The sequence below is a fragment of the Muscardinus avellanarius genome (genome assembly GCF_963383645.1).
Source record: "Muscardinus avellanarius genome assembly, chromosome: 16".
Lineage (NCBI taxonomy): Eukaryota > Metazoa > Chordata > Mammalia > Rodentia > Gliridae > Muscardinus > Muscardinus avellanarius.
Window position 1 is genome coordinate 41902803 of NC_137802.1, and position 21258 is coordinate 41924060.

Here is a 21258-nt window from a genome sequence, read left to right on the forward strand (position 1 = left end):
TGAACCGGTAAGGCTATCTGCAATCCTAATTCTAAACTTATGTGAAACTCTTGCAATACACTGAAATTGAACTACGTGCACATATATATGACATGTAAAACACTTTTCCGAGCTTCTGCACCTAGGTTAAAACAACGCATCTAAGAAGTTAAACTAAATGATATTGAACTAGTAAGGATATCTACAATCCTAATTCTAAACTTATGTGAAATTCTTGCAATACACTGAATTTAAACAACGTTCACATATATATGACATGTAAAACACTTTTCCGAGCTTTTGCGCCTAGGTTAAACTAACACATCTAAGAAGTTAAACTAAATGATATAGAAGTGCTAAAGCTATCTGCAATCCTAATTCTAAACTTATGTGAAACTCTTGCAATACAATGAAATTGAACAACTTTCACATATATATGACATGAAAAATATTTTTCCGAGCTTTTGCGCCTAGGTTAAACTAACACATCTAAGAAGTTAAACTAAATGATATTGAACTGTTAAGGCTATCTGCAATCCTAATATTAAACTTATGTGAAACTCTTGCAATACACTGAAATTGAACAACGTTAACATATATATGACATGTAAAACACTTTTCAGAGCTTTTGCACCTAGGTTAAACTAACGCATCTAAGAAGTTACACCAAATGATATAGAAGTGCTAATGCTATCTGCAATTCTAATTCTAAACTTATGTGAAACTCTTGCAATTCAAAGAAATTGAACAACGTTCACATATATATGACATGTAAAACACTTTCCAGAGCTTTTTCTCCTAGGTTAAACTAACGCATCTAAGAAGTTAAACTAAAGGATATTGAACTGGTAACGCTATCTGCAATCCTAATTCTAAACTTATGTGAAACTCTTGCAATACACTAAAATTGAACAACGTTCACATATATATGACATGTAAAACACTTTTCAGAGCTTTTGCACCTAGGTTAAACTAACGCATCTAAGAAGTTACACCAAATTATATAGAAGTGCTAATGCTATCTGCAATTCTAAATCTCAACTTATGTGAAACTCTTGCAATACAAAGAAATTGAACAACTTTCACATATATATATATATGACATGTAAAACACTTTTCAGAGCTTTTGCGATTGGGTTAAACTAACGCATCTAAGAACTTAAACTAAATGATATAGAAGTTCTAATGCTATCTCCAATCCTAATTTTAAACGTATGTGAAACTCTTGCCATACATTGAAATTGAAAAACGTTCACATATATATGACATGTAAAATGCTTTTTTGAGCTTTTGCGCCTAGGTTAAACTAATGCATCTAAGAAGTTAAACTAAATGATATTGAAATGCTCACGCTCTGCAATCCTAATTCTAAACTTATGTGAAACTCTTGCAATACACTGAAATTGAACAACGTTCACATATATATGACATGTAACACACTTTTCCGAGCTTTGCGCCTATGTTAAACTAACGCATCTAAGAAGTTAAACTACAGGATATAAAAAGAAGTGCTAACGCTATCTGCAATCCTAATTCTAAACTTATGTGAAATCTTGCAATACACTGAAATTGAACTACGTTCACATATATATGACATGTAAAACACTTTTCCAAGATTCTGCGCCTATGTTAAACTAATGCATCTAAGAAGTTAAACTAAATGATATTGAAATGCTCACGCTCTGCAATCCTAATTCTAAACTTATGTGAAACTCTTGCAATACACTGAAATTGAACAACGTTCACATATATATGACATGTAAAACACTTTTCCGAGCTTCTGCGCCTAGCTTAAACTAACGCATCTAAGAAGTTAAACTAAATGATATTGAACTGGTAAGGCTATCAGCAATCCTAATTTCAAACTTATGTGAAACTCTTGCAATACACTGAAATTGAACAACGTTCACATATATATGACATGTAAAACACTTTTCAGAGCTTTTGCACCTAGGTTAAACTAACGCATCTAAGAAGTTACACCAAATTATATAGAAGTGCTAATGCTATCTGCAATTCTAAATCTCAACTTATGTGAAACTCTTGCAATACAAAGAAATTGAACAACTTTCACATATATATATATATGACATGTAAAACACTTTTCAGAGCTTTTGCGATTGGGTTAAACTAACGCATCTAAGAACTTAAACTAAATGATATAGAAGTGCTAATGCTATCTCCAATCCTAATTTTAAACGTATGTGAAACTCTTGCGATACATTGAAATTGAAAAACGTTCACATATATATGACATGTAAAATGCTTTTTTGAGCTTTTGCGCCTAGGTTAAACTAACGCATCTAAGAATTTATACTAAATGATATTGAACTGGTAACGCTATCTGCAATCCTAATTCTAAACATATGTGAAACTATTGCAATACACTGAAATTGAACAACTTTCACATATACATGACATATAAAACACTTTTCCAAGCTTTTTTGACTAGGTTAAACTAAAACATCCAAGAAGTTAAACTAAATGATATAGAAGTGCTAATGGTATCAGCAATCCTAATTCTAAACTTATGTGAAAGTCTTGCAATACACTGAAATTCAACAACTTTCATATATATATGACATGTAAAACACTTTTCCGAGCTTTTGCGCCTAGGTTAAACTAACGCATCTAAGAAGTTAAACTATTGAACCGGTAAGGCTATCTGCAATCCTAATTCTAAACTTATGTGAAACTCTTGCAATACACTGAAATTCAACAACTTTCATATATATATATGACATGTAAAACACTTTTCCGAGCTTTTGCGCCTAGGTTAAACTAACGCATCTAAGAAGTTAAACTATTGAACCGGTAAGGCTATCTGCAATCCTAATTCTAAACTTATGTGAAACTCTTGCAATACACTGAAATTGAACTACGTGCACATATATATGACATGTAAAACACTTTTCCGAGCTTCTGCACCTAGGTTAAAACAACGCATCTAAGAAGTTAAACTAAATGATATTGAACTAGTAAGGATATCTACAATCCTAATTCTAAACTTATGTGAAATTCTTGCAATACACTGAATTTAAACAACGTTCACATATATATGACATGTAAAACACTTTTCCGAGCTTTTGCGCCTAGGTTAAACTAACACATCTAAGAAGTTAAACTAAATGATATAGAAGTGCTAAAGCTATCTGCAATCCTAATTCTAAACTTATGTGAAACTCTTGCAATACAATGAAATTGAACAACTTTCACATATATATGACATGAAAAATATTTTTCCGAGCTTTTGCGCCTAGGTTAAACTAACACATCTAAGAAGTTAAACTAAATGATATTGAACTGTTAAGGCTATCTGCAATCCTAATATTAAACTTATGTGAAACTCTTGCAATACACTGAAATTGAACAACGTTAACATATATATGACATGTAAAACACTTTTCAGAGCTTTTGCACCTAGGTTAAACTAACGCATCTAAGAAGTTACACCAAATGATATAGAAGTGCTAATGCTATCTGCAATTCTAATTCTAAACTTATGTGAAACTCTTGCAATTCAAAGAAATTGAACAACGTTCACATATATATGACATGTAAAACACTTTCCAGAGCTTTTTCTCCTAGGTTAAACTAACGCATCTAAGAAGTTAAACTAAAGGATATTGAACTGGTAACGCTATCTGCAATCCTAATTCTAAACTTATGTGAAACTCTTGCAATACACTAAAATTGAACAACGTTCACATATATATGACATGTAAAACACTTTTCAGAGCTTTTGCACCTAGGTTAAACTAACGCATCTAAGAAGTTACACCAAATTATATAGAAGTGCTAATGCTATCTGCAATTCTAAATCTCAACTTATGTGAAACTCTTGCAATACAAAGAAATTGAACAACTTTCACATATATATATATATGACATGTAAAACACTTTTCAGAGCTTTTGCGATTGGGTTAAACTAACGCATCTAAGAACTTAAACTAAATGATATAGAAGTTCTAATGCTATCTCCAATCCTAATTTTAAACGTATGTGAAACTCTTGCCATACATTGAAATTGAAAAACGTTCACATATATATGACATGTAAAATGCTTTTTTGAGCTTTTGCGCCTAGGTTAAACTAATGCATCTAAGAAGTTAAACTAAATGATATTGAAATGCTCACGCTCTGCAATCCTAATTCTAAACTTATGTGAAACTCTTGCAATACACTGAAATTGAACAACGTTCACATATATATGACATGTAAAACACTTTTCCGAGCTTCTGCGCCTAGCTTAAACTAACGCATCTAAGAAGTTAAACTAAATGATATTGAACTGGTAAGGCTATCAGCAATCCTAATTTTAAACTTATGTGAAACTCTTGCAATACACTGAAATTGAACAACGTTCACATATATATGACATGTAAAACACTTTTCAGAGCTTTTGCACCTAGGTTAAACTAACGCATCTAAGAAGTTACACCAAATTATATAGAAGTGCTAATGCTATCTGCAATTCTAAATCTCAACTTATGTGAAACTCTTGCAATACAAAGAAATTGAACAACTTTCACATATATATATATGACATGTAAAACACTTTTCAGAGCTTTTGCGATTGGGTTAAACTAACGCATCTAAGAACTTAAACTAAATGATATAGAAGTGCTAATGCTATCTCCAATCCTAATTTTAAACGTATGTGAAACTCTTGCAATACATTGAAATTGAAAAACGTTCACATATATATGACATGTAAAATGCTTTTTTGAGCTTTTGCGCCTAGGTTAAACTAACGCATCTAAGAATTTATACTAAATGATATTGAACTGGTAACGCTATCTGCAATCCTAATTCTAAACATATGTGAAACTATTGCAATACACTGAAATTGAACAACTTTCACATATACATGACATATAAAACACTTTTCCAAGCTTTTTTGACTAGGTTAAACTAACACATCCAAGAAGTTAAACTAAATGATATAGAAGTGCTAATGGTATCAGCAATCCTAATTCTAAACTTATGTGAAAGTCTTGCAATACACTGAAATTCAACAACTTTCATATATATATGACATGTAAAACACTTTTCCGAGCTTTTGCGCCTAGGTTAAACTAACGCATCTAAGAAGTTAAACTAAATGATATTGAACCGGTAAGGCTATCTGCAATCCTAATTCTAAACTTATGTGAAACTCTTGCAATACACTGAAATTGAACAACGTTCACATATATATGACATGTAACACACTTTTCCGAGCTTTGCGCCTATGTTAAACTAACGCATCTAAGAAGTTAAATTAAATGATATTGAACTAGTAAGGATATCTACAATCCTAATTCTAAACTTATGTGAAATTCTTGCAATACACTGAATTTAAACAACGTTCACATATATATGACATGTAAATGACATTTCCGAGCTTCTGCGCCTAGGTTAAAACAACGCATCTAAGAAGTTAAACTAAATGATATTGAACTAGTAAGGATATCTACAATCCTAATTCTAAACTTATGTGAAATTCTTGCAATACACTGAATTTAAACAACGTTCACATATACATGACATGTAAAACACTTTTCCGAGCTTTTGCGCCTAGGTTAAACTAACACATCTAAGATGTTAAACTAAATGATATAGAAGTGCTAAAGCTATCTGCAATCCTAATTCTAAACTTATGTGAAACTCTTGCAATAAAATGAAATTGAACAACTTTCACATATATATGACATGTAAAATACTTTTCCGAGTATTTGCGCCTAGGTTAAACTAACGCATCTAAGAAGTGAAACTACAGGATATAAAAAGTGCTAACGCTATCTGCAATCCTAATTCTAAACATATGTGAAACTATTGCAATACACTGAAATTGAACAACTTTCACATATACATGACATATAAAACACTTTTCCAAGCTTTTTTGACTAGGTTAAACTAACACATCCAAGAAGTTAAACTAAATGATATAGAAGTGCTAATGGTATCAGCAATCCTAATTCTAAACTTATGTGAAAGTCTTGCAATACACTGAAATTCAACAACTTTCATATATATATGACATGTAAAACACTTTTCTGAGCTTTTGCGCCTAGGTTAAACTAACGCATCTAAGAAGTTAAACTAAAGGATATTGAACCGGTAAGGCTATCTGCAATCCTAATTCTAAACTTATGTGAAACTCTTGCAATACACTGAAATTGAACAACGTTCACATATATATGACATGTAACACACTTTTCCGAGCTTTGCGCCTATGTTAAACTAACGCATCTAAGAAGTTAAATTAAATGATATTGAACTAGTAAGGATATCTACAATCCTAATTCTAAACTTATGTGAAATTCTTGCAATACACTGAATTTAAACAACGTTCACATATACATGACATGTAAAACACTTTTCCGAGCTTTTGCGCCTAGGTTAAACTAACACATCTAAGATGTTAAACTAAATGATATAGAAGTGCTAAAGCTATCTGCAATCCTAATTCTAAACTTATGTGAAACTCTTGCAATAAAATGAAATTGAACAACTTTCACATATATATGACATGTAAAATACTTTTCCGAGTATTTGCGCCTAGGTTAAACTAACGCATCTAAGAAGTGAAACTACAGGATATAAAAAGTGCTAACGCTATCTGCAATCCTAATTCTAAACATATGTGAAACTATTGCAATACACTGAAATTGAACTACGTTCACATATATATGACATGTAAAACACTTTTCCAAGATTCTGCGCCTATGTTAAACTAATGCATCTAAGAAGTTAAACTAAATGATATTGAAATGCTCACGCTCTGCAATCCTAATTCTAAACTTATGTGAAACTCTTGCAATACACTGAAATTGAACAACGTTCACATATATATGACATGTAAAACACTTTTCCGAGCTTCTGCGCCTAGCTTAAACTAACGCATCTAAGAAGTTAAACTAAATGATATTGAACTGGTAAGGCTATCAGCAATCCTAATTTTAAACTTATGTGAAACTCTTGCAATACACTGAAATTGAACAACGTTCACATATATATGACATGTAAAACACTTTTCAGAGCTTTTGCACCTAGGTTAAACTAACGCATCTAAGAAGTTACACCAAATTATATAGAAGTGCTAATGCTATCTGCAATTCTAAATCTCAAGTTATGTGAAACTCTTGCAATACAAAGAAATTGAACAACTTTCACATATATATATATGACATGTAAAACACTTTTCAGAGCTTTTGCGATTGGGTTAAACTAACGCATCTAAGAACTTAAACTAAATGATATAGAAGTGCTAATGCTATCTCCAATCCTAATTTTAAACGTATGTGAAACTCTTGCAATACATTGAAATTGAAAAACGTTCACATATATATGACATGTAAAATGCTTTTTTGAGCTTTTGCGCCTAGGTTAAACTAACGCATCTAAGAATTTATACTAAATTATATTGAACTGGTAACGCTATCTGCAATCCTAATTCTAAACATATGTGAAACTATTGCAATACACTGAAATTGAACAACTTTCACATATACATGACATATAAAACACTTTTCCAAGCTTTTTTGACTAGGTTAAACTAACACATCCAAGAAGTTACACCAAATGATATAGAAGTGCTAATGCTATCTGCAATTCTAATTCTAAACTTATGTGAAACTCTTGCAATTCAAAGAAATTGAACAACGTTCACATATATATGACATGTAAAACACTTTCCAGAGCTTTTTCTCCTCGGTTAAACTAACGCATCTAAGAAGTTAAACTAAAGGATATTGAACTGGTAACGCTATCTGCAATCCTAATTCTAAACTTATGTGAAACTCTTGCAATACACTAAAATTGAACAACGTTCACATATATATGACATGTAAAACACTTTTCAGAGCTTTTGCACCTAGGTTAAACTAACGCATCTAAGAAGTTACACCAAATTATATAGAAGTGCTAATGCTATCTGCAATTCTAAATCTCAACTTATGTGAAACTCTTGCAATACAAAGAAATTGAACAACTTTCACATATATATATATGACATGTAAAACACTTTTCAGAGCTTTTGCGATTGGGTTAAACTAACGCATCTAAGAACTTAAACTAAATGATATAGAAGTGCTAATGCTATCTCCAATCCTAATTTTAAACGTATGTGAAACTCTTGCAATACATTGAAATTGAAAAACGTTCACATATATATGACATGTAAAATGCTTTTTTGAGCTTTTGCGCCTAGGTTAAACTAACGCATCTAAGAATTTATACTAAATGATATTGAACTGGTAACGCTATCTGCAATCCTAATTCTAAACATATGTGAAACTATTGCAATACACTGAAATTGAACAACTTTCACATATACATGACATATAAAACACTTTTCCAAGCTTTTTTGACTAGGTTAAACTAACACATCCAAGAAGTTAAACTAAATGATATAGAAGTGCTAATGGTATCAGCAATCCTAATTCTAAACTTATGTGAAAGTCTTGCAATACACTGAAATTCAACAACTTTCATATATATATGACATGTAAAACACTTTTCCGAGCTTCTGCGCTTAGGTTAAACTAACGCATCTAAGAAGTTAAACTAAATGATATTGAACTGGTAACGCTATCTGCAATCCTAATTCTTAATTTATGTGAAACTATTGCAATACACTCAAATTGAACAACTTTCATATATATATGACAGGAAAAACACTTTTCCGATCTTATGCGCCTAGGTTAAACTAACGCATCTAAGAAGTTAAACTAAAGGATATAAAAGTACTAACGCTATCTGCAATCCTAATTCTAAACTTATGTGACACTCTTGCAATACACTGAAATTGAACTACGTGCACATATATATGACATGTAAAACACTTTTCCGAGCTTCTGCACCTATATTAAACTAACGCATCTAAGAAGTTAAACTAAATGATATGGAACTGGTAGGCTATCTGCAATCCTAATTCTAAAGTTATGTGAAATTCTTGCAATACACTGAATTTAAATAACGTTCACATATACATGACATGTAAAACACTTTTCCAAGCTTTTGCGCCTAGGTTAAACTAACATATCTAAGATGTTAAACTAAATGATATTAAACTGGTAAGGCTATCTGCAATCCTAATTCTAAACTTATGTGAAACTCCTGCAATACACTGAAATTGAACAACGTTCACATATATATGACATGTAAATGACATTTCCGAGCTTCTGCGCCTAGGTTAAAACAACGCATCTAAGAAGTTAAACTAAATGATATTGAACTAGTAAGGATATCTACAATCCTAATTCTAAACTTATGTGAAATTCTTGCAATACACTGAATTTAAACAACGATCACATATATATGACATGAAAAATATTTTTCCGAGCTTTTGCGCCTAGGTTAAACTAACACATCTAAGAAGTTAAACTAAATGATATTGAACTGTTAAGGCTATCTGCAATCCTAATATTAAACTTATGTGAAACTCTTGCAATACACTGAAATTGAACAACGTTAACATATATATGACATGTAAAACACTTTTCAGAGCTTTTGCACCTAGGTTAAACTAACGCATCTAAGAAGTTACACCAAATGATATAGAAGTGCTAATGCTATCTGCAATTCTAATTCTAAACTTATGTGAAACTCTTGCAATTCAAAGAAATTGAACAACGTTCACATATATATGACATGTAAAACACTTTCCAGAGCTTTTTCTCCTCGGTTAAACTAACGCATCTAAGAAGTTAAACTAAAGGATATTGAACTGGTAACGCTATCTGCAATCCTAATTCTAAACTTATGTGAAACTCTTGCAATACACTAAAATTGAACAACGTTCACATATATATGACATGTAAAACACTTTTCAGAGCTTTTGCACCTAGGTTAAACTAACGCATCTAAGAAGTTACACCAAATTATATAGAAGTGCTAATGCTATCTGCAATTCTAAATCTCAACTTATGTGAAACTCTTGCAATACAAAGAAATTGAACAACTTTCACATATATATATATGACATGTAAAACACTTTTCAGAGCTTTTGCGATTGGGTTAAACTAACGCATCTAAGAACTTAAACTAAATGATATAGAAGTGCTAATGCTATCTCCAATCCTAATTTTAAACGTATGTGAAACTCTTGCAATACATTGAAATTGAAAAACGTTCACATATATATGACATGTAAAATGCTTTTTTGAGCTTTTGCGCCTAGGTTAAACTAACGCATCTAAGAATTTATACTAAATGATATTGAACTGGTAACGCTATCTGCAATCCTAATTCTAAACATATGTGAAACTATTGCAATACACTGAAATTGAACAACTTTCACATATACATGACATATAAAACACTTTTCCAAGCTTTTTTGACTAGGTTAAACTAACACATCCAAGAAGTTAAACTAAATGATATAGAAGTGCTAATGGTATCAGCAATCCTAATTCTAAACTTATGTGAAAGTCTTGCAATACACTGAAATTCAACAACTTTCATATATATATGACATGTAAAACACTTTTCCGAGCTTTTGCGCCTAGGTTAAACTAACGCATCTAAGAAGTTAAACTAAATGATATTGAACCGGTAAGGCTATCTGCAATCCTAATTCTAAACTTATGTGAAACTCTTGCAATACACTGAAATTGAACAACGTTCACATATATATGACATGTAACACACTTTTCCGAGCTTTGCGCCTATGTTAAACTAACGCATCTAAGAAGTTAAATTAAATGATATTGAACTAGTAAGGATATCTACAATCCTAATTCTAAACTTATGTGAAATTCTTGCAATACACTGAATTTAAACAACGTTCACATATATATGACATGTAAATGACATTTCCGAGCTTCTGCGCCTAGGTTAAAACAACGCATCTAAGAAGTTAAACTAAATGATATTGAACTAGTAAGGATATCTACAATCCTAATTCTAAACTTATGTGAAATTCTTGCAATACACTGAATTTAAACAACGTTCACATATACATGACATGTAAAACACTTTTCCGAGCTTTTGCGCCTAGGTTAAACTAACACATCTAAGATGTTAAACTAAATGATATAGAAGTGCTAAAGCTATCTGCAATCCTAATTCTAAACTTATGTGAAACTCTTGCAATAAAATGAAATTGAACAACTTTCACATATATATGACATGTAAAATACTTTTCCGAGTATTTGCGCCTAGGTTAAACTAACGCATCTAAGAAGTGAAACTACAGGATATAAAAAGTGCTAACGCTATCTGCAATCCTAATTCTAAACATATGTGAAACTATTGCAATACACTGAAATTGAACTACGTTCACATATATATGACATGTAAAACACTTTTCCAAGATTCTGCGCCTATGTTAAACTAATGCATCTAAGAAGTTAAACTAAATGATATTGAAATGCTCACGCTCTGCAATCCTAATTCTAAACTTATGTGAAACTCTTGCAATACACTGAAATTGAACAACGTTCACATATATATGACATGTAAAACACTTTTCCGAGCTTCTGCGCCTAGCTTAAACTAACGCATCTAAGAAGTTAAACTAAATGATATTGAACTGGTAACGCTATCTGCAATCCTAATTCTAAACATATGTGAAACTATTGCAATACACTGAAATTGAACAACTTTCACATATACATGACATATAAAACACTTTTCCAAGCTTTTTTGACTAGGTTAAACTAACACATCCAAGAAGTTAAACTAAATGATATAGAAGTGCTAATGGTATCAGCAATCCTAATTCTAAACTTATGTGAAAGTCTTGCAATACACTGAAATTCAACAACTTTCATATATATATGACATGTAAAACACTTTTCCGAGCTTCTGCGCTTAGGTTAAACTAACGCATCTAAGAAGTTAAACTAAATGATATTGAACTAGTAAGGATATCTACAATCCTAATTCTAAACTTATGTGAAATTCTTGCAATACACTGAATTTAAACAACGATCACATATATATGACATGAAAAATATTTTTCCGAGCTTTTGCGCCTAGGTTAAACTAACACATCTAAGAAGTTAAACTAAATGATATTGAACTGTTAAGGCTATCTGCAATCCTAATATTAAACTTATGTGAAACTCTTGCAATACACTGAAATTGAACAACGTTAACATATATATGACATGTAAAACACTTTTCAGAGCTTTTGCACCTAGGTTAAACTAACGCATCTAAGAAGTTACACCAAATGATATAGAAGTGCTAATGCTATCTGCAATTCTAATTCTAAACTTATGTGAAACTCTTGCAATTCAAAGAAATTGAACAACGTTCACATATATATGACATGTAAAACACTTTCCAGAGCTTTTTCTCCTAGGTTAAACTAACGCATCTAAGAAGTTAAACTAAAGGATATTGAACTGGTAACGCTATCTGCAATCCTAATTCTAAACTTATGTGAAACTCTTGCAATACACTAAAATTGAACAACGTTCACATATATATGACATGTAAAACACTTTTCAGAGCTTTTGCACCTAGGTTAAACTAACGCATCTAAGAAGTTACACCAAATTATATAGAAGTGCTAATGCTATCTGCAATTCTAAATCTCAACTTATGTGAAACTCTTGCAATACAAAGAAATTGAACAACTTTCACATATATATATGACATGTAAAACACTTTTCAGAGCTTTTGCGATTGGGTTAAACTAACGCATCTAAGAACTTAAACTAAATGATATAGAAGTGCTAATGCTATCTCCAATCCTAATTTTAAACGTATGTGAAACTCTTGCAATACATTGAAATTGAAAAACGTTCACATATATATGACATGTAAAATGCTTTTTTGAGCTTTTGCGCCTAGGTTAAACTAACGCATCTAAGAATTTATACTAAATGATATTGAACTGGTAACGCTATCTGCAATCCTAATTCTAAACATATGTGAAACTATTGCAATACACTGAAATTGAACAACTTTCACATATACATGACATATAAAACACTTTTCCAAGCTTTTTTGACTAGGTTAAACTAACACATCCAAGAAGTTAAACTAAATGATATTGAACTGGTAAGGCTATCAGCAATCCTAATTTTAAACTTATGTGAAACTCTTGCAATACACTGAAATTGAACAACGTTCACATATATATGACATGTAAAACACTTTTCAGAGCTTTTGCACCTAGGTTAAACTAACGCATCTAAGAAGTTACACCAAATTATATAGAAGTGCTAATGCTATCTGCAATTCTAAATCTCAACTTATGTGAAACTCTTGCAATACAAAGAAATTGAACAACTTTCACATATATATATATGACATGTAAAACACTTTTCAGAGCTTTTGCGATTGGGTTAAACTAACGCATCTAAGAACTTAAACTAAATGATATAGAAGTGCTAATGCTATCTCCAATCCTAATTTTAAACGTATGTGAAACTCTTGCAATACATTGAAATTGAAAAACGTTCACATATATATGACATGTAAAATGCTTTTTTGAGCTTTTGCGCCTAGGTTAAACTAACGCATCTAAGAATTTATACTAAATGATATTGAACTGGTAACGCTATCTGCAATCCTAATTCTAAACATATGTGAAACTATTGCAATACACTGAAATTGAACAACTTTCACATATACATGACATATAAAACACTTTTCCAAGCTTTTTTGACTAGGTTAAACTAACACATCCAAGAAGTTAAACTAAATGATATAGAAGTGCTAATGGTATCAGCAATCCTAATTCTAAACTTATGTGAAAGTCTTGCAATACACTGAAATTCAACAACTTTCATATATATATGACATGTAAAACACTTTTCCGAGCTTTTGCGCCTAGGTTAAACTAACGCATCTAAGAAGTTAAACTAAATGATATTGAACCGGTAAGGCTATCTGCAATCCTAATTCTAAACTTATGTGAAACTCTTGCAATACACTGAAATTGAACAACGTTCACATATATATGACATGTAACACACTTTTCCGAGCTTTGCGCCTATGTTAAACTAACGCATCTAAGAAGTTAAATTAAATGATATTGAACTAGTAAGGATATCTACAATCCTAATTCTAAACTTATGTGAAATTCTTGCAATACACTGAATTTAAACAACGTTCACATATATATGACATGTAAATGACATTTCCGAGCTTCTGCGCCTAGGTTAAAACAACGCATCTAAGAAGTTAAACTAAATGATATTGAACTAGTAAGGATATCTACAATCCTAATTCTAAACTTATGTGAAATTCTTGCAATACACTGAATTTAAACAACGTTCACATATACATGACATGTAAAACACTTTTCCGAGCTTTTGCGCCTAGGTTAAACTAACACATCTAAGATGTTAAACTAAATGATATAGAAGTGCTAAAGCTATCTGCAATCCTAATTCTAAACTTATGTGAAACTCTTGCAATAAAATGAAATTGAACAACTTTCACATATATATGACATGTAAAATACTTTTCCGAGTATTTGCGCCTAGGTTAAACTAACGCATCTAAGAAGTGAAACTACAGGATATAAAAAGTGCTAACGCTATCTGCAATCCTAATTCTAAACATATGTGAAACTATTGCAATACACTGAAATTGAACAACTTTCACATATACATGACATATAAAACACTTTTCCAAGCTTTTTTGACTAGGTTAAACTAACACATCCAAGAAGTTAAACTAAATGATATAGAAGTGCTAATGGTATCAGCAATCCTAATTCTAAACTTATGTGAAAGTCTTGCAATACACTGAAATTCAACAACTTTCATATATATATGACATGTAAAACACTTTTCTGAGCTTTTGCGCCTAGGTTAAACTAACGCATCTAAGAAGTTAAACTAAAGGATATTGAACCGGTAAGGCTATCTGCAATCCTAATTCTAAACTTATGTGAAACTCTTGCAATACACTGAAATTGAACAACGTTCACATATATATGACATGTAACACACTTTTCCGAGCTTTGCGCCTATGTTAAACTAACGCATCTAAGAAGTTAAATTAAATGATATTGAACTAGTAAGGATATCTACAATCCTAATTCTAAACTTATGTGAAATTCTTGCAATACACTTAATTTAAACAACGTTCACATATACATGACATGTAAAACACTTTTCCGAGCTTTTGCGCCTAGGTTAAACTAACACATCTAAGATGTTAAACTAAATGATATAGAAGTGCTAAAGCTATCTGCAATCCTAATTCTAAACTTATGTGAAACTCTTGCAATAAAATGAAATTGAACAACTTTCACATATATATGACATGTAAAATACTTTTCCGAGTATTTGCGCCTAGGTTAAACTAACGCATCTAAGAAGTGAAACTACAGGATATAAAAAGTGCTAACGCTATCTGCAATCCTAATTCTAAACATATGTGAAACTATTGCAATACACTGAAATTGAACTACGTTCACATATATATGACATGTAAAACACTTTTCCAAGATTCTGCGCCTATGTTAAACTAATGCATCTAAGAAGTTAAACTAAATGATATTGAAATGCTCACGCTCTGCAATCCTAATTCTAAACTTATGTGAAACTCTTGCAATACACTGAAATTGAACAACGTTCACATATATATGACATGTAAAACACTTTTCCGAGCTTCTGCGCCTAGCTTAAACTAACGCATCTAAGAAGTTAAACTAAATGATATTGAACTGGTAAGGCTATCAGCAATCCTAATTTTAAACTTATGTGAAACTCTTGCAATACACTGAAATTGAACAACGTTCACATATATATGACATGTAAAACACTTTTCAGAGCTTTTGCACCTAGGTTAAACTAACGCATCTAAGAAGTTACACCAAATTATATAGAAGTGCTAATGCTATCTGCAATTCTAAATCTCAAGTTATGTGAAACTCTTGCAATACAAAGAAATTGAACAACTTTCACATATATATATATGACATGTAAAACACTTTTCAGAGCTTTTGCGATTGGGTTAAACTAACGCATCTAAGAACTTAAACTAAATGATATAGAAGTGCTAATGCTATCTCCAATCCTAATTTTAAACGTATGTGAAACTCTTGCAATACATTGAAATTGAAAAACGTTCACATATATATGACATGTAAAATGCTTTTTTGAGCTTTTGCGCCTAGGTTAAACTAACGCATCTAAGAATTTATACTAAATTATATTGAACTGGTAACGCTATCTGCAATCCTAATTCTAAACATATGTGAAACTATTGCAATACACTGAAATTGAACAACTTTCACATATACATGACATATAAAACACTTTTCCAAGCTTTTTTGACTAGGTTAAACTAACACATCCAAGAAGTTACACCAAATGATATAGAAGTGCTAATGCTATCTGCAATTCTAATTCTAAACTTATGTGAAACTCTTGCAATTCAAAGAAATTGAACAACGTTCACATATATATGACATGTAAAACACTTTCCAGAGCTTTTTCTCCTCGGTTAAACTAACGCATCTAAGAAGTTAAACTAAAGGATATTGAACTGGTAACGCTATCTGCAATCCTAATTCTAAACTTATGTGAAACTCTTGCAATACACTAAAATTGAACAACGTTCACATATATATGACATGTAAAACACTTTTCAGAGCTTTTGCACCTAGGTTAAACTAACGCATCTAAGAAGTTACACCAAATTATATAGAAGTGCTAATGCTATCTGCAATTCTAAATCTCAACTTATGTGAAACTCTTGCAATACAAAGAAATTGAACAACTTTCACATATATATATATGACATGTAAAACACTTTTCAGAGCTTTTGCGATTGGGTTAAACTAACGCATCTAAGAACTTAAACTAAATGATATAGAAGTGCTAATGCTATCTCCAATCCTAATTTTAAACGTATGTGAAACTCTTGCAATACATTGAAATTGAAAAACGTTCACATATATATGACATGTAAAATGCTTTTTTGAGCTTTTGCGCCTAGGTTAAACTAACGCATCTAAGAATTTATACTAAATGATATTGAACTGGTAACGCTATCTGCAATCCTAATTCTAAACATATGTGAAACTATTGCAATACACTGAAATTGAACAACTTTCACATATACATGACATATAAAACACTTTTCCAAGCTTTTTTGACTAGGTTAAACTAACACATCCAAGAAGTTAAACTAAATGATATAGAAGTGCTAATGGTATCAGCAATCCTAATTCTAAACTTATGTGAAAGTCTTGCAATACACTGAAATTCAACAACTTTCATATATATATGACATGTAAAACACTTTTCCGAGCTTCTGCGCTTAGGTTAAACTAACGCATCTAAGAAGTTAAACTAAATGATATTGAACTGGTAACGCTATCTGCAATCCTAATTCTTAATTTATGTGAAACTATTGCAATACACTCAAATTGAACAACTTTCATATATATATGACAGGAAAAACACTTTTCCGATCTTATGCGCCTAGGTTAAACTAACGCATCTAAGAAGTTAAACTAAAAGATATAAAAGTACTAACGCTATCTGCAATCCTAATTCTAAACTTATGTGACACTCTTGCAATACACTGAAATTGAACTACGTGCACATATATATGACATGTAAAACACTTTTCCGAGCTTCTGCACCTATATTAAACTAACGCATCTAAGAAGTTAAACTAAATGATATGGAACTGGTAGGCTATCTGCAATCCTAATTCTAAAGTTATGTGAAATTCTTGCAATACACTGAATTTAAATAACGTTCACATATACATGACATGTAAAACACTTTTCCAAGCTTTTGCGCCTAGGTTAAACTAACATATCTAAGATGTTAAACTAAATGATATTAAACTGGTAAGGCTATCTGCAATCCTAATTCTAAACTTATGTGAAACTCCTGCAATACACTGAAATTGAACAACGTTCACATATATATGACATGTAAATGACATTTCCGAGCTTCTGCGCCTAGGTTAAAACAACGCATCTAAGAAGTTAAACTAAATGATATTGAACTAGTAAGGATATCTACAATCCTAATTCTAAACTTATGTGAAATTCTTGCAATACACTGAATTTAAACAACGATCACATATATATGACATGAAAAATATTTTTCCGAGCTTTTGCGCCTAGGTTAAACTAACACATCTAAGAAGTTAAACTAAATGATATTGAACTGTTAAGGCTATCTGCAATCCTAATATTAAACTTATGTGAAACTCTTGCAATACACTGAAATTGAACAACGTTAACATATATATGACATGTAAAACACTTTTCAGAGCTTTTGCACCTAGGTTAAACTAACGCATCTAAGAAGTTACACCAAATGATATAGAAGTGCTAATGCTATCTGCAATTCTAATTCTAAACTTATGTGAAACTCTTGCAATTCAAAGAAATTGAACAACGTTCACATATATATGACATGTAAAACACTTTCCAGAGCTTTTTCTCCTCGGTTAAACTAACGCATCTAAGAAGTTAAACTAAAGGATATTGAACTGGTAACGCTATCTGCAATCCTAATTCTAAACTTATGTGAAACTCTTGCAATACACTAAAATTGAACAACGTTCACATATATATGACATGTAAAACACTTTTCAGAGCTTTTGCACCTAGGTTAAACTAACGCATCTAAGAAGTTACACCAAATTATATAGAAGTGCTAATGCTATCTGCAATTCTAAATCTCAACTTATGTGAAACTCTTGCAATACAAAGAAATTGAACAACTTTCACATATATATATATGACATGTAAAACACTTTTCAGAGCTTTTGCGATTGGGTTAAACTAACGCATCTAAGAACTTAAACTAAATGATATAGAAGTGCTAATGCTATCTCCAATCCTAATTTTAAACGTATGTGAAACTCTTGCAATACATTGAAATTGAAAAACGTTCACATATATATGACATGTAAAATGCTTTTTTGAGCTTTTGCGCCTAGGTTAAACTAACGCATCTAAGAATTTATACTAAATGATATTGAACTGGTAACGCTATCTGCAATCCTAATTCTAAACATATGTGAAACTATTGCAATACACTGAAATTGAACAACTTTCACATATACATGACATATAAAACACTTTTCCAAGCTTTTTTGACTAGGTTAAACTAACACATCCAAGAAGTTAAACTAAATGATATAGAAGTGCTAATGGTATCAGCAATCCTAATTCTAAACTTATGTGAAAGTCTTGCAATACACTGAAATTCAACAACTTTCATATATATATGACATGTAAAACACTTTTCCGAGCTTTTGCGCCTAGGTTAAACTAACGCATCTAAGAAGTTAAACTAAATGATATTGAACCGGTAAGGCTATCTGCAATCCTAATTCTAAACTTATGTGAAACTCTTGCAATACACTGAAATTGAACAACGTTCACATATATATGACATGTAACACACTTTTCCGAGCTTTGCGCCTATGTTAAACTAACGCATCTAAGAAGTTAAATTAAATGATATTGAACTAGTAAGGATATCTACAATCCTAATTCTAAACTTATGTGAAATTCTTGCAATACACTGAATTTAAACAACGTTCACATATATATGACATGTAAATGACATTTCCGAGCTTCTGCGCCTAGGTTAAAACAACGCATCTAAGAAGTTAAACTAAATGATATTGAACTAGTAAGGATATCTACAATCCTAATTCTAAACTTATGTGAAATTCTTGCAATACACTGAATTTAAACAACGTTCACATATACATGACATGTAAAACACTTTTCCGAGCTTTTGCGCCTAGGTTAAACTAACACATCTAAGATGTTAAACTAAATGATATAGAAGTGCTAAAGCTATCTGCAATCCTAATTCTAAACTTATGTGAAACTCTTGCAATAAAATGAAATTGAACAACTTTCACATATATATGACATGTAAAATACTTTTCCGAGTATTTGCGCCTAGGTTAAACTAACGCATCTAAGAAGTGAAACTACAGGATATAAAAAGTGCTAACGCTATCTGCAATCCTAATTCTAAACATATGTGAAACTATTGCAATACACTGAAATTGAACTACGTTCACATATATATGACATGTAAAACACTTTTCCAAGATTCTGCGCCTATGTTAAACTAATGCATCTAAGAAGTTAAACTAAATGATATTGAAATGCTCACGCTCTGCAATCCTAATTCTAAACTTATGTGAAACTCTTGCAATACACTGAAATTGAACAACGTTCACATATATATGACATGTAAAACACTTTTCCGAGCTTCTGCGCCTAGCTTAAACTAACGCATCTAAGAAGTTAAACTAAATGATATTGAACTGGTAACGCTATCTGCAATCCTAATTCTAAACATATGTGAAACTATTGCAATACACTGAAATTGAACAACTTTCACATATACATGACATATAAAACACTTTTCCAAGCTTTTTTGACTAGGTTAAACTAACACATCCAAGAAGTTAAACTAAATGATATAGAAGTGCTAATGGTATCAGCAATCCTAATTCTAAACTTATGTGAAAGTCTTGCAATACACTGAAATTCAACAACTTTCATATATATATGACATGTAAAACACTTTTCCGAGCTTCTGCGCTTAGGTTAAACTAACGCATCTAAGAAGTTAAACTAAATGATATTGAACTAGTAAGGATATCTACAATCCTAATTCTAAACTTATGTGAAATTCTTGCAATACACTGAATTTAAACAACGATCACATATATATGACATGAAAAATATTTTTCCGAGCTTTTGCGCCTAGGTTAAACTAACACATCTAAGAAGTTAAACTAAATGATATTGAACTGTTAAGGCTATCTGCAATCCTAATATTAAACTTATGTGAAACTCTTGCAATACACTGAAATTGAACAACGTTAACATATATATGACATGTAAAACACTTTTCAGAGCTTTTGCACCTAGGTTAAACTAACGCATCTAAGAAGTTACACCAAATGATATAGAAGTGCTAATGCTATCTGCAATTCTAATTCTAAACTTATGTGAAACTCTTGCAATTCAAAGAAATTGAACAACGTTCACATATATATGACATGTAAAACACTTTCCAGAGCTTTTTCTCCTAGGTTAAACTAACGCATCTAAGAAGTTAAACTAAAGGATATTGAACTGGTAACGCTATCTGCAATCCTAATTCTAAACTTATGTGAAACTCTTGCAATACACTAAAATTGAACAACGTTCACATATATATGACATGTAAAACACTTTTCAGAGCTTTTGCACCTAGGTTAAACTAACGCATCTAAGAAGTTACACCAAATTATATAGAAGTGCTAATGCTATCTGCAATTCTAAATCTCAACTTATGTGAAACTCTTGCAATACAAAGAAATTGAACAACT